The sequence below is a fragment of the Notamacropus eugenii genome, chromosome 6 (genome assembly GCF_028372415.1).
Source record: "Notamacropus eugenii isolate mMacEug1 chromosome 6, mMacEug1.pri_v2, whole genome shotgun sequence".
Taxonomy (NCBI): Eukaryota; Metazoa; Chordata; class Mammalia; order Diprotodontia; family Macropodidae; genus Notamacropus; species Notamacropus eugenii.
In genome coordinates this window covers 31,307,635-31,331,097 of record NC_092877.1, presented here as the reverse complement: position 1 = coordinate 31,331,097, position 23,463 = coordinate 31,307,635, and positions in this window count along the sequence as shown.

The following is a 23,463-nucleotide window of genomic DNA, read 5'->3' as shown; positions in this document are numbered from 1 at the left end:
CCCATTTTACAGATGAGACTCAGAATATTTGTCACTTACTCAAGATTGTTCGACTGAAAATTAGAGAATCCTGGACGTGAACTGTTCTGACTTCAGATCCAGGTCTCTTGCAACATACACTTTGTTGTTTAAAAATTCAGAAGGCATTTTTTATCACAATCTGTTTATAAGATGAGGATTATGTGAAATGGCTCTGCCCAAGAGGACAATGACAAGAGAGGGGGATATTTCCTCTTATTGCCCTCTTCTCCTCTGGGCACTGTAAACCTGTGTCATTCAAGGTGATTGTCAATTTTCATATACACTTACAGCTACTTACCAAAGCCTCTACCAGCTGGAAATATCTTCTGGAGAAGAATTCTGTGTAGAGTTGAGTGTACTCTCAAGACCAGGTGTGATTTTTGTTTAATAGCAATGCCATGGTGGGAAAATCAATTTTCTTCTCTGAGCCGCAGCTTCCTCATTTTCAAAATGGAAATAATAATGCTCTTTTATTCTTATTATTGACATAGGTAGTTTAAGTACCCATTCCCCAGGCCTGCTGCTACAAGAGTGTGATTATTGCAAAGATTTGGAACCACCTGGGTTTGGACATCATCTTTGAGGTGACAAGAATTTCACAAACCCTTCTTACAATTGCCAGCACAGTACTACTTAGCCTGATAAAAATGCCTTCAATTAAAAGAGTAATCTGAAAACCCTGCTTATAACAGGATTTAGCTAAATACCTATCATATCATAGTATGGTTTCTTCTAAGCTGAGACTACTAAATTTCTTCTTTGTTAAAAACATGGGCTGTTGATCATTTACATGGCTATGTTAAGAAGTCCCTGAGAATCAGAATGGTAGAGTTCTTATGGATCAATGACAGGCCATGTTAATTCATTCTTACTTGTGGACTCCTATGTACATATCATTTGTAAAAGTTTACAATTCACACTGAATAGCACTTAAAAGTTTACGAGGGTAGCAGGTAATATAAATTTTATTATCTCAGTTTTACAGACTCAGAAAGATTATGAGACAAGCTTTGTGTCTCCCTGGTATTATCTATAAAAATTGGAATTTAAGACCAGGTTTTTGCTGACTTCAGCTTAAGTGTTTTTCAGTGTTCTTCATCAATACAGTGGCTACCTGTTCTAAATTTTGGCTTCTACTTTAGTCATAATGAATAACCATCCATTTAAATTCTGTCTCTAAAACCATTTCTTAAGAATAACAGTTGCTAAATGCAGACAAGACAGACTGGTAAGAGGCTAAAAATAAATTGAGTTTTTAAAAACCGTAGCTCCAGCCTGAAGTACCAAGTGGGAGGAATTAGGTATGATCTCATGTAAGAGGACACAAAGTACAAACATGGAAGAAAAGCCCTTTGGAATTTGGAATGATAAAATCAGGTCCTTTGATGCCTCAGAATCAGCAAGCACTTTTATTCGTATGATGAGTAGGAGAAAGTTGAGAAGCTAGTTAGAAAGTGAGTAAGATAAATGACAGTGAGATGGAGTATTTTGCTAGTTCAAAATGAAATCCACCTTTCTTATTACTCACGTGGGCAAGCAATGAATTTGGCTTCTAATTGAAGAAAAAACCAGAGTTAAGGGATAAATTCCCAGAGTAGTTTTGTTCAAGTGTATGAATGTTAAAGAAGAGAAGAATTGCTGTTGTTCAGTCATTTTCAGTTGTGTCAGACTCTTCATTATCCTGGTTAAGGTTTTCTTGACAAAAATACTGGAGTGGTTTGCCATTGCTTCTGTATCTCATTTTTATAGATAAAGAACTGGGGCAAACTTAATTATAACTTAATAAAATTTAATGACTTGCCCAGGGTCACCCAACTAGTAAGTGTCTGAGGTTGGATTTGAACTCATGAAAATGAGTCTTGGTGACTTCAGGCCCAGAATTCTATTTACTGTGCCACTGAGAAGAGCATCTTTCTTTAAATCTACACCGAATTAGGGGGATGCAAGGTCCTGAGGCAATAACATGCAGTTCTGTTTTTAAATGAACATTTTTTTAGAGTAAAGGATCACTTTCTCCACTGCAGTTATTTTGTGATAAATTGTTACATATGTTAATTTGCAAGTCTAACGTGTCCAGTGTAGAGTATCACACTGGTCTATTAATTTCAGTCTTTGCACAGGGCTCATAAATTTCATAAGCCAGCTCTGGATGCGTACATAAGGTCAATTTAGAGATTTGGTTGCTTTGGGAAAAAAATAGTTAAGCAAGCAGGGCTGTAGGAATTTGAGAACATTTCTTTTCTCATTCCCCTTCGTGATGAATTTCTAACTGCTTCCCATCTCCCACCCCTCTCAACAAACTCCCTATCCTTCATTCTTGATAATTACAGCAGATGATCTAGTCTTCTATAGCAGCTGAAGGATGAAAGAATGAAAAGAAAAGCCAACTTTGAGACAAATTGGGTTCAGATTCCAGCTGTGTCTCCTTGGGTGAGTTCATTTGCAAAATGGAAAAAATTACACTTAAACTACTTGCCTTGCAGGATTGTTTTGAAGAAGGTACTTTGTAATCCTTGAGACCCTACATAAGTAAGAATGGTTAATATTATTATTTCAGAGAAGAAAATTGAAAGTATCATAGGATGCTCTCTCCCTATTTTTCACCACAAATTAAAACTTCCTAATATTATTGCCTATTACTTCCATTTTCCCTATCTCTCTTGAAGAAGAAAAAAACCCGTTTATTCTCTTCTCAAATTAATTCTTTGTCTTGCATTCATGATCTTATACTCTCCCTCCTATCTTCTCAAAGACTATGTTCTGACTGTCATCTCCTCCAACTCCTGCTCATTTATCTTCAGTTTGCCCCTCCCCATCGGAACCCTCTTATCTGACTACAAATGTGCTCTGTTCTCCCCATTAAAAAAAGGCTTCCTTTCATAATTCCATTCCAACTACCCTATCTTTCTCCCCTAAGAAAACTTTTTGAGATATTAGTCTTTGCTTCTAACACCTCTGTCCACACTTGCAGGCTGGCTTCAGCCCCCATTACACTAATGAAACTTCTCTTATCCTAGCTTTTAAAAAATATTTCTTTTCTCCTGGAAATCTGCATCATTTTACACTCTGGGCCATGCAATCATTATGAATACTCTCTTCTCCATTGGCTTCTGAATTTCCATACTCTCCTGGTTCTTTTCCATTCTGTCCAATCACTACTATTCTGTCTTCTTCACTACCTTTGTGCATCCTTTCACTTGACAATCTCATTCACTCCCAGAGAATTTCTACAAAAATAGTCCCCAAATCTTCATCTTGAGCCATAGCTCCAACTGCCTATAAGACAGGGTCAATATAATGTTCTATATGTACCTCAGAGTCAACATGCCCAATAAGAACTTAAATCTCCACCCCCTGAAAAAAATCCAAACCCCACTCATCTTTTAAACGTCCCTATTTCTCTCAATGGATTACCATTCATTCAGTTCCCAGCATTTGATATTTACATTTTATTTGACTCCTTTTACCCTTACCCCTGACAACTAGTTTATGACCAAGTTATATCATTTCTGCTTTCTAGGTGATTCTCACATGTATCCTATTCTCTCTGTTTTCACTGCCATCATTTCCATTCAGGGTTTCAATATCTCCTGCCTGGACTCTTTCAATAGCCTTCTAAAAAGTCTTTTACCATCCATTATTTGCTATTTAGTTCAATTGTAAACATTTGCTGCCAGAATAATATTTTCTATAAACAGATATTTTGGCAGGTAGACTTACAAGTATTTCACATTGTTTGCCATAATTTTAAATGGAAGTTCTCTATCTTGCTGCTGGGTTTTGCTGATCGTATACAGAAGTGCTGATGATTTTGTGAGTTTATTTTACATCCTGCAACTTTGATGAAGTTACTTGTTTCAACTAGTTTTTTAGTTGATTGGGGATCTCTAAATTCATCATATCATATTCAAAGAGTAATCATACTTCTGTTTCCTCATTGCCTGTTCTTATTCTTTCAATTCTTTTTCTTGTCTTACTCCTATAGCTAACATTTCCAGTACAATATTGAACAAAAGTAAAAATAGGAGATATCCTTGGTTCACTCCTGATCTTATTGGGAAGGCTTCAAGTTTATCCCCATTACAGATAATGTTTGCTCTTAGTTTTATTTTTTTAAAATTTATTTATTTTTGGTTTTAACCTTCATTTCCACAAGATTTTGAATTCCAAATTTTCTCCCTGTCTCTCCCCTCCCCCATCCCAAAACACCATGCATTCTGATTACCCCTTCCCTCAATATGCCCTACCTTCTATCAAACCCCTCCCATCCCATATCCCCATCTTCTCTTTTCTTGTAGGGCAAGAGAGATTTCTATACCCCATTACCTATATTTCTTATTTCCCAGTTACATGCAAAAACAATTCTCAGCATTTGTTCCTAAAACTTTGAGTTCCAGCTTCTCTCCCTTCCTCTCCCCCTACCCATCCCCACTGAGAAGGCAAGCAATTCAATATAGGCTATATATGTGTAGTTTTGCTAAAGACTTCCACAAGAGTCATGTTGCAAAAGACTCACTATATTTCCCTCCACCTTATACTGCTCCCCCATTTATTCTATTCTCTCTTTGACCTTATCCCTCCCCAAAATTGTTTACTTCTAATTACCACCCTCCTCTCATTTGCCCTCCTTCTATCATCCCCCACACCCCACTTATTCCCTTCTCCAGTACTTTCCTGTAGTGTAAGATAGATTTTCATACCAAATTGAGAGTGCATATTATTCCCTCCATAAGTCAAATGTGATGGGAGTAAGCTTCACATTTTCCCTCTCACTTCCCCCTTTTCCCCTCCATTAAAAAAGCTTTTTCTTGCCTTTTTATGAGAGATAATTTGCCCCATTCCATTTCTCCCTTTCTTCTCTCAATATCCTCCTCTCTCACCCCGTAATTTTGATTTTTCAGGTATCATCCCTTCTTATTCAACTCACTCTGTGCCCTCTGTCTATATGTGTGTGTGTGTGTGTGTGTGTGTGTGTGTGTATGATCCCTCCAACTATCCAAATACTGAGAAAAGTTTCAAGAGTTACAAATATTATCTTTCCATGTAGGAATGTAAACAGTTCAACTTAATAAAATCCCTTATGACTCAGGAAAGAGCTGTTTATGTTTTCATGCTTCTCTTGATTCAGATTTTCTATACAGCTTTGGTCTTTTCATCAAGAATGCTTGAAAGTCCTCTATTTCATTGAATGACCATTTTTACCCTGAGGTATTATATTCAGGGTAGGTGATTCTTGGTTTTAATCCTAGTTCCTTTGACTTCTGGAATATCATATTCCAAGCCCTTCTATTCCTTAATGTAGAAGCTGCCAGATGCTATGTTACCCTGATTGTATTTCCACAATACTTGAATTGTTTCTTTCTAATTGCTTACAATATTTTCTCCTTGACCTGGAAACTCTGGAATTTGGCTACAATAGTTCTAGGAGTTTTTCTTTTTGGATCTCTTTCAGGAGGTGATTGGCGAATTCTTTCATTATTTATTTTACCCTCTGGTTCCAGAATATCAGAACAGTTTTCCTTGCTAATTTCATGAAAGATGATGTCTAGGCTCTTTTTTTGATCATGACTTTCAGGTAGTCCCATAATTTTTATACTGTCTCTCCTGGATCTTTTTCTGGGTCCATTGTTTTTCCAATGAGATATTTCACATTGTCTTTTATTTTTTCATTCTTTTGGTTTTGTTTTGTAATTTCTTGGTTTCTCATAAAGTCATTAGCTTTCATCTATTCCATTCTAATTTTGAAAGAATTATTTTCTTCAGTGAGCTTTTGAAACTCCTTTTCCATTTGGCTAATTCTGCTTTTTAAAGCATTCTTCTCCTCATTGGCTTTTTGGGCCTCTTTTGCTATTTGAACTAGTCTATTTTTAAAGATTTTAATTTCTTCAGCATTTTTCTGCGTGTCCTTAGCAAGCTATCGACTGACTTTTTATGATTTTTTTGCATTGCTCTCATTTTTCTTCCCAATTTTCCCCCCACCTCTCTTACTTGACTTTCAAAATCCTTTTTGAGCTCTTTCATGATCTGAGACCATTGCATGTTTATTTTGGAGGTTTTGGATGCAAAAGTCTGGACTTTTTGGTCTTCCTCTGATGGAATGCATTGTTCTTCCTCATCTGAAAGGATGGAAGAAAATACTTGCTCACCAAGAAAGTAACCTTCTATTGTCTTATTCTTTTTCCCCTTTTTGGGCATTTTCCCAGTCAGTTACTTGACTTTTGAGTTCTTTGTCAAGAGGAAAGTATACTCTGGAGACTTATAAGTTCTCAGTTCCTCCAAGATGGCACAATAAAGGGAGAGGAATTTACTCCTTTACTGGCCTGTGTTCTGATCTGGGAGCTACAACAAACTTTTCTGCCCAGAATCTGTGAGTAGAATTCCCTCTTCAGTGCCTCCACCAGTTCCACCACGTCTGCACTCTTCTTCACCCCAGGGCCACCACTCAGGTCTTAGATCCAGATCAGCAACTCAATTCCCCCAGAGTCTTTAAGCTGAGGGGTCCAAAAGTGGATGCTGCTGCTGCAGTAGCTGCAGGGGGACTAGACCATGTTCCCTTCTCCCTCAGGTGAAAGAGTTTTCTCACTGACCTTCAAAACTGTCTTTGGCATTTGTGGGTTGAGCAATCTGGGAACTGTAGCTGCTACCTGGATTCCATGTCCCAGCCTGCTTTGGTCCTGTCTGTGCTGTGTGGCCAAGGCCAGGCTCCACTCCGTATCTGGTGCAATAGAGCTTTCCTGTTGTCCTGCCAGGTTGCATTGGGTTGGAAATCTCTTTCACTGTCATTTTGTGGCTTCTGTTGCTCTAGACTTTGTTTAGAGTCATTTTTTACAGATATTTTATGGGTTGTGGGAGGAGAACTTCTAGAGGTACGTCCTTGTACTCCACCATCTTGGCTCCACCCCTTGCTCTTAGTTTTAGATAGATACTACTTACCATTTTTAAAGAGAGGCTCCATTGGTCTCTATGCTTTCAAATGTTTTTAATGACAATGACTGTTGTATTTTGTCAGAGGCCTTTTTTGCACCTATATATTATAATATAATCATAATTTTTTGTCAGTATTATTATTGATACGGTCAATTATGCTGAGAGTTTTCCCAATATTGAACCAACCTCACATTCTTGAAATACATCCCACCTGGTCATAGTACATGATGTTTGTGATATATTGATGTAATCTCCTTGCTAATATTTTATTTAAAATTTCTGCATTGATGTTCATTAAGGAAAATGGTCTATAGTTTTCTTTCTGTAATTTAGGTATAAAAACTATATTTACATCAAAAAAGAGTTTGATAGGACTGTTTCTTCACCTATTTTTTCCAAATAGTTTATATAATATTGGAGTAATTGTTCCTTAAATGTTTGGTAGAATTGACTTGTAAATCAGTCTGGTTTGGGGGATTTTTTTTAGGGAACTCATTGATGGCTAGTTTAATTTCTTTTTTCTAAGATAGGGTTATTTAAGTATCCTATTTTCTCTTCTGCTAATCTGGGCAGTTTAGATCTTGTAAATATTCACCCATTTCTCTTAGATCGTCAGTTTTACTGGCATGTAATTGGGCAAAATAATCCCTAATAACTGCTTTAAGTTCTTCATCATTGGTGGTGCATTCATCCTTTTCATTTTTGATGTTAGGAATTTAGTTTTCTTCTTTCTTTCTTAAAATAAAATTAACCTATGATTTATCTTTTTATATATATATATATATATATATACATACTATATATATATATAAAACCAGCTCCTAGTATTATTTATATTTCAATGGAGTTTTTAACCTTCAATTTTATCAATTCCTCCATTGATTTTCAAGAGTACAATTTTGATTTTTAATTGGGAGTTTTAATTTATTCTTTTTTTTTTTTTAGTTTAATGTCCAATTCATTAGTCTGCTCTTTTTCCTTTCATTGATGTATACATTTAGAGATATAAATTTCCCCCTAACTACTGTTTTGGCTGCATCTCAGAAATTTTGGGATTTATTTCACTCTCATTCTCTTTAATAAAAATCATTGACTATTTTTATGATTTGTTCTTTGACCCATTCAGTCTTTGGAATTAGATTATTTAGTTTACAATTAACTTGTAACCTATGCTTCCACAGTTCCTTATTAAATTTCATTTTATTGCATGATGACCTGAAAAGGGTGCATTTGAAAGTTCTGTTTTTCTGCATTTGGTTGTGAGGTTTTTATGCCCTAAAACATGGTCACTTTTTGTCAAGGTGCTATGCACAGATGAAGAAAAGGTGTAGTTCTTCCTATTCCTATTCAGTTTTCTCCAGAGGTCTATCATACCTAAACGTTCTAAGATTCTGTTTCTCTCCTTGACTTCTTTTTTATTTATTTTATCGTTAGACTTTTTTTAACTCTGAGAGGGGAAAGTTGAGGTCCCCCACGAGTATAGGTTTATTCTTTTTTCTTCTACTTCTTTTAACTTTTCCCTTAAGAATTTTGAGGCTATGCCATCCAGTACCTACGTTTAGTATTGATATTACTTCATTGTCTATGGTTCCTATCTGCAAGATGTAGTTTCCCTGTTTATCCCTTTTAATTAAGACTCTTTTAGCTTTTGTTTTATCCAAGGTCATGATTGCCATCCTTGCCTTTTGTTACTTCAGCTGAAGCAAAATAGATTCTGCTTTAGCAACTTTAACTCTGTGTCTGTTTCAAGTACCTTTCTTATAAACAGCAAATTGTTAGTTTCTGGTTTCTAATCTACTCTGCCATCCATTTCCATTTTGTGGGTGAGTTCATCCCATTTAAACTTACATTTATGATTACTACCTGTGCATTTCCCTCCATCTTATTTTTTCTATTAATCTTTCTTTCCCCCTTTTTATTCTTTTCCTCCATTAAAGTCTGTTTTGCTTCTAACCACTGCATTTTTATCTTTCCTTCCTTTCTTTTATTCCCTTCCATTCCTGCTTCCCTGTTGGGTAAGATAAATTTCTATTATATGTATCATCTTCCCATACAGGAAGGTAAATAGTTTGACCTTATTTAATCCCTTATGATTTCTTTTCCATATTTACCTTTATATGCTTCTTTTGAGTCCTGTATTTGAAAGTCAAGATTTCTATTCAGCTCTGTTCTTTTCATCAGGAATGTTTGAAAGTCCTCTCATTAAATATCTAATTTGTACCCTGAAGAATTATACAAAGTTTTGCTGGATAGGTTATTCTTGTTTGAAATCCCACCTCTTTTACCTTCTAGAATTTCATATTCCAAGTCATCTGTTTCTTTAATGTGGTAGCTGCTAAATTATGTGTGATCTTAAGTGACTCCAACATATTTGAATAATTTCTTTCCAGCTGCTTGAAGTATTTTGACCTGGGAGCTCTGGAATTTGGCTATAATATTCTTGAGAGTTTTCATTTGGGGATCTCTTCTGTGGATTCTTTAAATTTCTATTTTATCCTCTGGTTCCAGTGTATCAGGGAAGTTTTCCTCAGTATTTCTTGAAATATGATGTCTGGGCTCTTTTTTGATCATGACTTTCAGGTAATCCAATAATATTTAAAATTATCTATCACCAATTGACTTTCCAGGTCAGTTTTTTTAGTCCTATGAAATATTTCACATTTTCTTTTTTGATTCTTTTGACTTTGTTTTATTGTTTCTTGATATCTCTTGGAGTTATTAGCTTCCATTTTCTCAATTCTAATTTTTAAAAATTTATTTTCTTCAGTGCATTTTGTACCTTTTTTACAATTTGTCCAATTTTCTTTTGAAAGTGTTATTTTCTTCAGTATTTTTGTGCCTCTTTTAGCAAGATGTTAATTGTCTTTTCAAAATGTTCTTCCTTTGCTTTCAATTCTTTACCTAATTTTTCCTCTACTAGTATTTTAGGTCTTCCATGAATTCTTGTTGGGCTTGTGCCCAATTCACATTTTTCTTTGCGGACTTGCTTTTAGTTATTTTGACTTCATTGTCTTCTTTTGAGTTTGTATCTCTTGATACTCACTGTCACTGTAGTAGCTTTTTGTTGTCAAGCTCTTTTTTGTTTCTGCCTTTTGTTCATTTTCTCCTTGGAAAATTTTCTCCCCTTGGAACTTTTAGTTAAGGTTGGGCTCTGTTCCCAGCATTGGAGAGTAGGAGGGACACTGTCTAAAACTTCAGAATTTTTCATACAGTTATTTTCAGAGATAGTTCTGGGGTTTTTGAATTTTTCACTCTTCCCAATGCGATCTGATCTTAGGAGAGATGTGTTCATGGCTCTCTTGGTTTGCACATTCTTCCAAGTGCAGGAAGTGTCCTTGATCCCTTGGAATTGCAATTGATACTGCTCCTCAGGGCCCCTCCTTCCTTGGGATCAGAAACAATACTGTTCTTCAGGGTCCCTGATCCCTTAGGGTTGGAAGTGACACTTGCTGCTCAGGGCTTTCACTATCTCTTGACCAAACATGTTCCTCTCTGGCATTTGAACTCAGAAGTGGGCTTAGGCAATGGAGTTGCCAAACAGTGACCCTCAAGGTTCCTATTTCCTCTTTTTCTCTGCTTTTGAACTATGACCCAGAAGTAGGTATAGGCAACGAAGCTGCCAAACAATGTCTGTTCCTGCATCCAGTACTAGCACAGGGGTACCTTGTAATCTCTTTATGACCAGTTCCCTAACCCCCTTACCATTTTTGACTTGAGAACTCCCAAAGCTACTGCTGCTTCTGTCATCACTACCTCATCCTATGAGGAAATTGAAGGGACTGGAACAGAAAATTGTGATGCGAATTAAATGAACCACTTTGACTCCTTCTTGTGTCTCGGTTCTGGAGCTAACTCAGTCCCTTTTCTATTCATTTTGTGTTTAATCCAACTTCTGTCTTGTGAATAAAGTTTATTCAATTGTGGGAATTGGGAGAAAACTTTATTGCATTGTGTGAACCTGTTGTTTGTTCTTTGTACTCAAAGAGCATCAAAGTTACATCACAATATCAGGGCCAATGTATAGTGTGTCCAGAAGTGGCTGATCATACCAATATGAGCTCAGAAGGCTCTACCATAGGTCAGGTATAAGTAGCCAATATAACCATTTGGGAGGGAGATGTCTTTAAATGTGTGCTGTCACAATTCTGCTTTGCTCATAGAGAGCAATGGCATCTTTGATGCAAGATTTAATGCTGGATAATCCTGTGCCAGTGTCTTCTATGTCTTACAACTGATACCAAAGTTGTTTTAGCAAGACCTTGAGAATGTCATTGTATAGCTTCGTTTGAACACCATGTGATCATCGGCAGTATGTGAGCTGTTTATAAAACAATCTTTTACAAAAACATGTTTAGTATTCCAACAATATGGCCAGTCCATCAGAGTTGTAATCTCTGTAGCAGAGTTTGAATACTTGGCAGTTCAGCTTGATAAAGACCTCAATTTCTGGTATCTTTTCTTACCAGGTGATCTTTAAAAACTTCCCAAGACAATTCAAATTAAAGTAATTCAGTTTCCTAGCATGGCTCTGGTAGTCTGTCCAGGTTTCACAGGCATGCAACAAAGAGATCATCACAATGGCTCTGTAGAGCTTCAGTTTGATAGACAGCCTAATATCTTTTCCCTCCCACACATTCTTTTGGAGCATCTCAAATGTAGAGCTAGCTCTGGCAATGCATGCATCAACCTCATGTGTACATTCCTGGAAAGTGTACTGCCAAGGGAAGTGAAAGCTTGCAATGTAAGTGGCAGCTAAGTGATACAGTGCATAAAGTGCTGGGCCTGGAGTCAGGAAGATTCATTTTCATGAATTCAAATTTGATTTCAGACACTTGCTAGCTATATGATCCTGTACAAGCTAGTTATCCCTGTTTCCTCATCTGTAAAATGAACTGGAGGAGGAAATAGCAATCCACTACAGTAACTTTGCCAAGAAAAGCCCAAGTGGAGTCAGGAAGAGTTGGACATGATTGAAAACAAATGAACAACAGTAATGAGTCCACAACATTCAAAAGGTCTCCACTTACTGTAACTGACGGTTTCATGGGTGGATGGCATGATACTGGCTGGTTGAGAACCTGTTTTGTTGGTGTTCATTGTTAGGCCAAAATTAGGACAGAGGATTAGTAGTAGTTGACATCGATACTATTTTCAGTTTCATTGAAAGAGTCCGAAAACATCAACGGAAACATGGGAGCATGTGCACAGTCCTGCTTTACTCCATCACAAAAGTATCATTCATAATCCGGAACCCATGCAAGTATGTCATCATGAAACTAGCATATAATACTGAAGAATAAATAAGAACCAAATTTTGCCATGATCTTCCACAGGCCCATACTACTGTAAGGATTAAAGGCCTTTGTTGAATTGATGAATGTCATGTACAGATCTCTGTTATACTTCTAGCATTTCTCTTGGATTTTGACAGGATTTTGTCAACTGTTCCTTTGCCTATTCTGATGCTTCGCTGGCTCTTGATGACCATCTTCCAGGTGAAGGATCAGTCAATTAAGGAAGACAGTGGCAAGAATCTTGCTGGTAATAACTAAGAGAGAAACCCTCCTGTGTTTTTTATAGGAAGACTTATTTCAGCTTAGCCCTGCATGGTTGGGAAGTTGGACCATCTTTATCTGCTGTTTAGAATCCAACTAAGTACTTGGGTTATACTGACCAGAAACCCAGTCAGATCCAGAGATTGAGACAAGGACCTCTTCTCCCCCATATCTCAAGCAACCCAGGTGTCTTATCTGAAAATTGGCTCCATACTGATCCATCAGTTATTGTTTCCATGTTCCTTTGATTGTTCACAGACACTTGGGTGGAATGAAAAACCCTTTTTTTAAAACTGATTTTAGGGTGAACACCTGTTCACTCTCCCTCTCCCAACTTAGGAAGTCTCTAATCTTTCCCCCAAAGAGAAATCAAATTACCTAATTTTGTATCCTGGTTAATTGTTTTCTTTTAATTAATTAGTCTTATTTGATTAATTGTTTTTTAACATATAAAAGTCTATCATCCCCTATATTCCAAAAGCTAAGGAAGGAGCCTGGTTTCAATTTGTTAGGCAGGCATATATTGCTTAATAAATCAATATGTTCAGAAGCTTGAACCTTTGTTTCCTTAGTTATTTCATCTTTTGCCCACCACATCCACCACTGATGTTTCATGTGTATGGGTTTCAGGTCAACCTCCTCCTCGATGTTACAGATTTCTGTTTTGAACCTCCTATATTGTCTTGAGTTGGAAGAATGTCTCACTGACCTTTTGTTGGTTCTGCCACTCCAGAATTTAATTTGAGGCATTATTTTAAAGTCATTTGGAAGGAAAGTTGGGAGAGCTCAGCTGAATGTTTTCACTACTCCGCCATCTTGTTTCCACACCCAGAAGTCTAAATAGATATCTTTAAAGCATTCCTTTACTTAGAGCATTTGTGACCCCCTATTGCCTATAGAATAAGGTTCATATTTCATGTCCTAAAATGCTGTTGTTGTTCAGTTGTTCAGTCATGTCCATCTCTTTGTGCCTCTATAGACATTGGCACACCAAGCTCTTCTATCTTCCACAATCTCCCAAAGTTTGTCTAAGCTCATATCTCCTCCTTCTATGACACTATTCACATCTCATTCTCTTCCCTTTCCTTTCTCCTTTTGCCTTAGATTTTTTCCTATCAGGGTCTTTTCCAATGAGTCCTGTCTTCTTGTTATATGGCAAAAAGTATTTAAGCTTTAGCTTTAATATCTGACCTTCCAGTGAATAGCCTGCATTAATTTCCTTAAATATTGACTTATTTGATCTCCTTATTATCCAAAGGGCTCTCAAAAATCTTTTCCAGCACCACAATTTGAAACTGTTGATTCTGTGGTGCTCAACTTTCCTTACAGTCACCAATTCTTACCACTATGCATTGTCACTGGGAAAACCATAGCTTTAACCAGGAAGGTGATGTCTCTGTTTTTAGGATACTGTCCAGATTTTCCATAGCTTTCCTTCTAAGGAGCAAGCATCCTTCAATGTCATGACTGCAGTTGCCATCAATAGTGATCTTTGAGCCTAAGAATATAAAATTTGTTTCCATTTCTTCTCTCTTTGTCAGGAAAAGATGGGGCCAGTTGCCAAGATCTAAGCTAGTTTTTGTACTCTTCTCTTTCACCGTCATCAAGAGGCTTCTTAATTCTTCTTCACCTGCCATCAGAGTGGTATTGTCTGCATATTTGAGAGTGTTGATATATTTACTGACAATGTTAATTCCAGCTTTGATTCACCTGACCTGGCATGGTGCATGATATATACATATAAGTTAAATAAATAAGGTGACAATATACAGCCTTGTTTTATTCCTTTTCCAATTTTAACCCAATCAGTTGTCCCATCTACAACTCTAGCTGTTGTTTATTACCCACATGCAGGTTTCTCAGGGAGCTAATAAGATGATCTGGTACTCCTATCACTTTGAGGACTTGTGATATTTTGTTATGATCCACACAGTTAATGGCTTTAGTGTAATCAACGAAGCAGAAATAGATGTTTTCTTGGAACTCCCTTGCCTCTTCCCTAATCTAGCAAATGTTGACAATTTGATCTCTAGTTCCTCTGCCTCTTTGAAAACCAATTTGCTCTTCTGCTAATTCTTGTTTCACATATTGCTGAAGCCTAGCTTGCAGAATCTTAAGCATAACCTCACTGGCATATGAAATGAGTGGATTGTTTTATAATTGGAAGATTCTTTGGCATTGCCATTCTTTAGAATTGGTATGTAAATTGATCATTTCCAGTTCAGTGGCCACTGTTGAGTTTTCCAAATTTGTTGGCATATTGAGAGCAGAACTTTAACAGCATCATCTTTTAGAATCTTAAATAGCTCAGCTGGAATTCCATCACACACACCCTGATAGCCGTATTTGGTCTTATAATGTTCCCTTAATGACTTCCCAAGTAACTTCATTCTCCAGGATGTCTAGATCTAGAGAAGTAACTACACCATTGTGGTTATCTATAATGTTAAGATTTTTCTTATATGGTTTTTTGTGTATTCTTGTCACTTCTTCTTAACCTTTTCTACTTCTGCTTAATCCCTGACATTTTTATCTTTTATTATGCCCCTTTCTTCATGAAATATTCCCTTGATCTCTGATTCTCTTGAAGAGATCACTTGTCTTTCCCATTCTATTTTTTCCTTCTATTTCTTTGCATTGTTCATTTAAGAAAATCTTCTCTCTCCTTACTATTCTCTGGAATTCTGCATTCAGTTGGGCATATCTTTCATTTTCTCCTTTACTTTTTACTTCCTTCTTTCCTCAGTTATTTGTAAAACTTTACCAGCAGCTATTTTGCTTTCTTACTGTTATTTTTCTTTGGAGTGTTTGTTTTTTGTTACTGCTTCTTGTATAATATTGTGAATCTCTTTCAATAGTTCTTGATGCATTCTGTCTACCAGATCTAATCTCTTTTTTAAAATTCATCGCTTCCACTTCATATTCATAACGGATGTTATTTGGAACATGCCTAGATGTTTTAATGGTTTCCCCCATTTTCTTCAATTTAAGTTTGCATTTTGCAATAAGTTTATGATCTGTGCCACAGTCAGCACTAGGTCTTATTAAATGGCTGTATAGAGCTTCTCCCCTTTGGTTTCAAAGTATATAATCAATCTGATTTTGATATTGACTGTCTGGTAACATCCATGTGTAGAGTCACTTTTTGGGTTGTTGAAAGAGTGTTTACTTTAACCAGAGAGTTATCTTGAAAAAAAAAAAACTCTATTACCTTTTGCCCTGCTTCATTTTGTACTGCAAGGTCAAACTTGCCTGTTATTCCAATTATCTTTTGATGTCTTACTATAGCATTCCCATCCCTTGTGATGAATGTTACATACTTTTTGGTGTTATTTTCTAGTATTTTGTAGGTCTTGATAGAATTGATTAATTTTAGCCTTTTCCTCATCTGTGTTTGGAGTGTAGAACTATATTACTGTGACAGTTTCCCTTCAATTCAAACAGATATAATTCTGTCATCTTTGAGATTATATCCCAGTACTGCTTTTCCCACTCTTTTATTGATTATGAAGGCTACTCCACTTTTTTAAGGGATTCTTGACCACAGTAGTATATGTAATCATCATTTGAATTAAATTCACCCACTCTCATTGATTTAAGTTCACTGACACCCAAGATGACAATGTTTAAATTTTTCATCTCTTGTTTGACCACATTTAGCTTACCTTGGTTCATAAATCTTCCATTCCAGGTTCTTATGAAATATTGATATTAACAGCATTTGACCTTCATTCAATCACCAGAAACACCTGTGTTTGAGCTTCCTTTAAGTTTTAGTCTACTCACTTCATTAATACTTGAACTACTTGTAGTGGTCCTTTGCTTTTCAGTTCTCTCATGTTGCTTCTTAGCTTGCACACAGGTTCCTCAGGAGAATAGTAAGAATATCTGATATTTCCATCTCTTTGAGGACTTGCAAATTTTGTTATGATCCACACAGTCAAAGATTTTAGTGTAATCGATGAAGCAGAAGTAGGTGTTTTTCTGAAACTCCTTTGCTTTCTCCCTAATCTAGCAAATGTTGGCAATTTGGTCTCTAGTTTTTGTCTCTTTGAAAACCAGTCTGATTATTGGTTCACATATTGCTGAAACCTAGCTTGTAGAATCTTAAGCATATCCTCACCGGCATGTGAAATGAAGGCAATGGTTTCATAATCTGAACATTCTTGGGCATTGCCCTTCTTTAGGATTGGTATGTAAATTGATCTTTTCCAATCCAGTGGCCACTGCTGAGTCTTCTAAATTTGCTGGCATATTTGCTGGCTCAGGTATGTTGGACGCCTTTCGCCCTGTGAGGTTTATCTTCTGGTGTCTTTTTTTTTTTTTTTTATCATTTGAATACTATTCATGGGGTATTTCTGACAAAAGCACTTCAATGGTTAGCCATTTTCTTCTCCAGTGGATCACCATTTGTCAGAACTCTACTATGACCTGCCTGTCTTGATATAGCTGTGACATAGCTCATAGTTGCATTGAGTTACACAGACCTCTAATAAAAGGAATGTTATTTGAGAACATAGAAAGGAAATTCAAGATCACCAAAATGTAGGATGGAAGATATCATATTTAGCCTCATGTATTTTGTTGATAGGATTATTAGATTGATAGATCAGGGGAAAAGTTACTTTCAGGGGTGTGAATTTTCATTGTGAGTATATATACCTCAGAAAACAGTTTATTTTTTTAATTGACTAGACTGATGAAAGTGTTATAATACAGGTTAAACTTAAAAGTGTGTGTGCATACATTTTTTCCCTTAGAGAACTCAATTGTTAAACATTTACTACAACAACCCAGAATTATTATATAAGCATTCCTTGAGCTCAACAAGAGTTTACTATAAGGCTCAAGGAATGAAGTTATCACTGCATTAGAATCCTGGTGACTTCAGGACAATAACGAACAAACAGATAGATAAGCAGATAACTGACTTTTGCGCAGTGATTTAAGATTTTCAAAGTGTTCACATTCATTATCTCATCTGATCCTCACAATACCCTGGATTATATGCATAGTGCATCTGAATTTCAGCCCAATGTTTGAAAATATTTCTTGTGAATCATAGTAGACAAGATGGTGAGATACTAACAAGATGATAAAACTGTTAACGAGATTCAGAACTGATTGAGTGACCTGAACCAAAGAACTGTCATTAATTAATTCATGTCATCCTGAAGGGAGATGCCCCAGTGACTTGTCTTTGGTTTTTTTGTGTGTGTTCAAAATATTTCATAATGACTCAGATGAAGGCATACATGACATACTTTTCAAATTTATGAATGACACAAAGTTGGGAGTGATGAGTAGCATGTTGGACGACAGAATCTGGATACAGGAGCATCTCAACAGTCTAAAACAATAAAGCTCAACTTTAATAAGATGAAAATAGGAATACATGTGAGAATTTACATTTGAGTTCAAAAACTAACTGACATAAAAACAGGCTGAGAAAGCTGTGTCTTTATAGCAATTCATGTTAAAAAGACAGGGGAGTTTTATTGGGCTTTAATCTCAATGTGAATCAATAATATTCCATGACAGTCAAAAAAGCTAATGCTTTTTCTAGGTTATACTAATTTTAAAGCAGTATGAGAGAGATGATATGGTCAGAATAAACCTGGAGTATTGTGTTTAGTTATCGGTGTCACATTTTAGTAAAGACATTAACAAACTGAAGTGTGTCTAGTGGGGAAAACAGTAATGGTAAAGGTACTTGAAACCACTTTCTGTTAGAATCAGCTAAAAGAAATGGGAATGTTTAACTCAATGAAGAGAAGACATAGAATATCCATAATAGCTGCTATTTGAAAAATTATCTAGGAGAAGAGGAATTATGATTGTTTTGCTTAGCCATTGAGGGAAGAACTGGGAAACTTGTGGAAATTATAAGAAGTCCAACCAACCTATCTTCATATTTACATGCATTAAGTTATTTATAAGAAAGGATAATCTCAAAACTTTGACTGGCCTTGCTGTATATGCTAAGGATGCTGGAGAGACAATGACTTTGCCCCATGGATTTAGCTTTATTTTTGTGTCTTTCCTATCCATGTTTTCCCACTCAATGTATAGGAAAAGCATAAAGAGTATTGAATTGAAAAATCTGAGGGGCTCCCAACTCAGAGTTATTTGGTAATTATTGGGCAAATAGCCCAATTTGTGGTATATGTAGTATAGCCTTCAAAAGTCAATATTGAAAGGTCTTTGTAATGGTCAGCATAAATTAGAATGATATTTTCTGTGGACACTCAAATCCAGGGACCAGGAAGTTCAGTCCAAATGAAAAATTAAGCCTGAAGGCACTGTCTTGCTTGCTTGCTTCATGGTACCTGCAGCAAGAAATCTGTTGGGAGTAGAAAAGTATTTTAGACAAGACTCTGAAAAAGAAGAGACGTGTCATTCCATAAAAGGAAGAAATGAAAAAGCATTTATTGTTTTATCTAGGGAGAATTACTGCTGATCTTATGAATGAGATGAGTGGCTTTTCTAAAAGTTAAATTTCAAAAACTCCTTTGGCTTAGGAACATGGCAGAAGATACTCTTTTCATGAGGAAGAAATAGCCCTATAGCCAAAGACTTTAGATGATCTAGAAGCTAGAACAAGGTGAAAAAAAACCAACTCTAGTCACCCACCTAACAGGGGCTGTGCCTGGCAGTATCCAGTGAGACTGTGCAAGGCAGAGAGTAGGCCCAGGGGAAGTCACACAAACAACTCCCAAAAAGATACCAGTGACCCTGCAGTATTGAAGGAGTGGGTTTCATTTTCACATGAGTCCCCTGGCTGTAGATAGTCCCTACTGTGTACCCCTCTACTCATGTGCCCCACCCATGAGTGTTCCCCACAGACTACCTATCCCCACAGGTGTGCTAGCCATACATAGCCCCTACGTGAGAGACCCTCCACAATCCATTCTGGTCATATGTGTTCCTTATTTATGCCCCTTCATGAACATTTCCAGGCCACATGTTTCCTCCACACAAGAATCACGCTTATGCTTGCTCTTGACTGTATGTTCCATAATACATGTACCCTGGTCATATATATTTCCTATATACATATCTCTCTACATGTTTTTTTCAATGTTGGTCCACGCTTCCTACTGATTTTATGTAAGTGTGGGAAAGCATGCCCCAAATTTGTAGGGGAAAATGTCTTCTTCCTACCTTTCTTATTATGCTATTTCCCTGAATGCCTTTGATTTGCACTAATATTGTCTTCTTGGCTGCCCATCAGTAGGGGCTCATGAACTACGTAGAATTTTAGGGGGTGAGATCACAGAGCATCTTGAACCTATGCTGCCTTCCCTTGGGGGACTTCCCTGAGGACTGAATGGTGTTTCTAAGGTTCTCTATATACAACATTGTAATTTTTGGAAACCAAGAATTGCCAAGTTTCCATTATTATAGCAACACAAATGTATTCAATAAATAATCATTTTATGAAGCATCTTCTATGTGCCAGGTACTATGCTAGTATACTGAGACAAAAACAAAACAAAATGAAACACCATTCTCTGCTTCCAAAAATCTTACAATATCTAATTATATTTTGTGTATAATTACATAGGAGACAACATGCAAACCTGTAAGCAGGTACAAAATATATACAAAGAAAATAATAGGTAAATACAAACTAATTTGATGGAGACTTACCAACAGCTGGGGAGATTAGGAAAGGTTTAATGTAAAAGGTAGCACTTGAATTGAACTTTGAAGAAAGGCAAAGATTCTAAAGGTGAAAGTGAAGAGACAATGCATTCCAGACATGGAGGAACAACCTCTGCAGACATAGAGATGGGATGTGGAGGGTTGTATATGATGGACGGAAATCAGTCAAAGTTGGCTAGTCTAGAGGAGTCTAGAAAAGTAGGCTGGAATCAAATTATGAAAAGCTTCAAATACTAAACAGAGAAATTTGTATTTTAGGCAATAAAGCAATATGGAACTACTGAAAATCCTTGAGCAGGGAAGGGCAAGATCTGATATGTGATTTTGGAATCATTTTGGTAACTTTGGAGAATATGGATTGAAGAAGGTGAGACTAGAAGTAAAGAGATCAATTAGGAGGCTATTTCACATTGGCTGGAGAGGTAATAAAGGCCTGAACTAAGGTGGTGCCATTGGAGTGAATAAAACATGACGTACATGAAAGGCATGATAAAGGAAGAATTAATAAGACTTGAACACCTACTTGGATAGTGGAGATGAGACAAAGATTATTCCAACATTGTATACCTAGGTGACTAGAAGGATGATGATATGGCTATGGTGCTAGTTTACAAAAACCAAAAAAATCTGTCTCTGTTTCTAATGAGCTTATAATATATAGAAGACAACATATATACATATAAGTAAATATAGAGCATATACAAAATGTATATCCCTAACCAAAGTAGGAAATTTATAAGTACCATTTTAAAATCAAATAATTGTTTGTGCCATAGGAACTGAAAATGGGAAAATTTTGCTTTTGTGCTTGATTTAAGGCTAAATGACCATCTTTTCTGGTATGTTGAAGAGAAATGCTTGTTCAAGTATGGATGCAAGTCTCTGAGGTCTGTACCAATCTGATATTCTTAGATTTTGGACTGAAGCACTATTTTTTAAGCATAGAGATGGAGAATTTCTTCTCAAATCAAGTGATCTGTCCACAGTCTCGCAATTTGATATCAAGATAATGATGTTGAATGGGGGAGGGGGGTTAAATAGGAAAAGGAATTAGTTTGAGAACAATGATAACAAGGTCTATTTGAGGCATGTGGAGTTTGAGATGCTTGAGGAACATTCATTTGGAAATAGTCAACATATTGGTAACATGGGGCTGTAACTCAGGAGACATACTAAGGTTGGATATATAGATTAGGGAGTCATGTGCATAGAGATGATAATTCAACCACTGGAAACTGATGGAGGTAGACAGAGGGATTGACAGACAGAGAAAGACAAAGACAAAGACAGACAGACAAAGAGACAGAATGAAACAGAGAAGACCTAGAATGGAGGCTTAAAGTATATCCACAGTTAAGGGACAAGATACATAATTTGCTGAGGAAAAGTATAGACAGCTTTTAATTTTTTAATTTTTTTATTGAATAATGAACCTAACAATAGAAGCTCACATTTATGCAGTGCTTTGCAATTTCCAAAATGCTTTTCTCACAAGTCTTATAAGATACACAGTACAGTAGAATTAGCATCCCCATTATACAAATACAGAAACTGAAGATCCAAGAAGTTATGTGACTTCCCCGCAGCGACAGTTCCTAAAAGAAAGCCCAGATCTTCTGAGTCTGAGCCCAAAACTTTTGTCACTATATTACACTGTTTCTCAAAATTCTGTTATGAATATAATTATCTCTAATCTGTAAATAAACAGCAACTCAAAAAGCACTCCACACTAATTATGGTAACATTTGCGATTTACATGTGCTTATGTTTTTGAAAACCTGTTAGCTAAACTGATTTAAGAATCTAGCCTTTTAGATTTTCATCTTGCAATTCAATTGATTTCAACAACGTTTTATTGTATATCAACTACATGTAAAGTACAGTAGTTCACTCCTTCCCAATACACATATGCAACTGCACCCCATAAGCTGACTTAAGGAAGGTAAACATTCCAGCAGATAAGTCCAGCTAATTTTTCATAGGAAAATAAAGCAGAGAATTGATGTCATTATCCAGTGAATTTAATCTCTGCCCTGTTTCTACCTCTTTATACTTCATGTACTTGGGAACTCTTATGCTTTGGTAGATCCATATCATTAGTGTGAGTATGCTATATGGTTGCCAATTGCTACCATGCCATACTTATACTGCACAATTCTTATCTATGTTAAAAAATAATCCTATGTAAAGCATCTACTCAAGATGCCAGAAGGCTTTCCTCCTATCAGTCTCTTTTGCTTCTCATTTTCTACTTTTGTCCACTTCAAACAGGAAAATCTCTTTTCCCCTAACACTGCTTGCTACTCTCCATGTTCCATCAGTAAACAAAACAAAACAAAAAACCACCCCTTAATTGTGACTGAGTTAGTGCTAATGATATGAATAAGCTGTCTTCCTGCCCTACTTCTGTATGTAATAAGAAGAAAGCCCTACTTTCTGCAGTGAACATAGACATAATTTTTTAAAGTTCCATAAATTTCTAAAAACCTTGAAAAGTACTCCGAAGTCCCCAATACTATCATACAAAAATATCCATCAACCTTCTCATCCTTTAATTTGCATGTTTTGATATACATAGTCTTAAGCATTTCAAATGAAATTTGTAAATTTTTTTCTTATTTAATTATATTATACTTCTAGTTTGTCTAATTATCTATATTGCAATAGTATTGTTATACACTGTTTTCCACTGAGAAATATACTAATTATGCATTATGGTATAATAAAGTATTTCATCATCTGGCCTCAGAATTGAAATACTACACCTGATATTACTTCTCTGGGGGGGAAAGCAATGTGACCTTACATCTAAGCAACTGAATGACAACTGAAATTTTGGAATACAAACTGTAACTGAAAAATGTTTGTCATTAGAATTCTAGTTTGAGATGGTAGAAAGGGTCCTGGTGTAGGAATTAGGAGATCTCTATCACAATCCAGCTACTGAGTAACTGTGTGACCTTGATAAGTCACTTTATGTCTAAGAAACTCAGTTTCCTTTGCAAAATAAAGAGCTCTGAGCAGATGACAACTAAACCTTTGTGGTTGTGTGATCCGTAACAACTTAAAAGGGTTGGACCTAATTATCTACTCAGAAAAAAAGATGGATTATGGTTGTCTATCCAGAGGTTCCCAGACTTATTTGGCCTACCACTCCCCTTTTAAAAATAATATTCAGTGTCTCCCTGGAATCTACTTTCTTTAACCCTTTAACTTCCTAAAAAATTTTGCATCCATCACCCAAGGCTACTACACCCCCCTAGATCATTCCAGTGCCCTCCCAGGGGGTGGT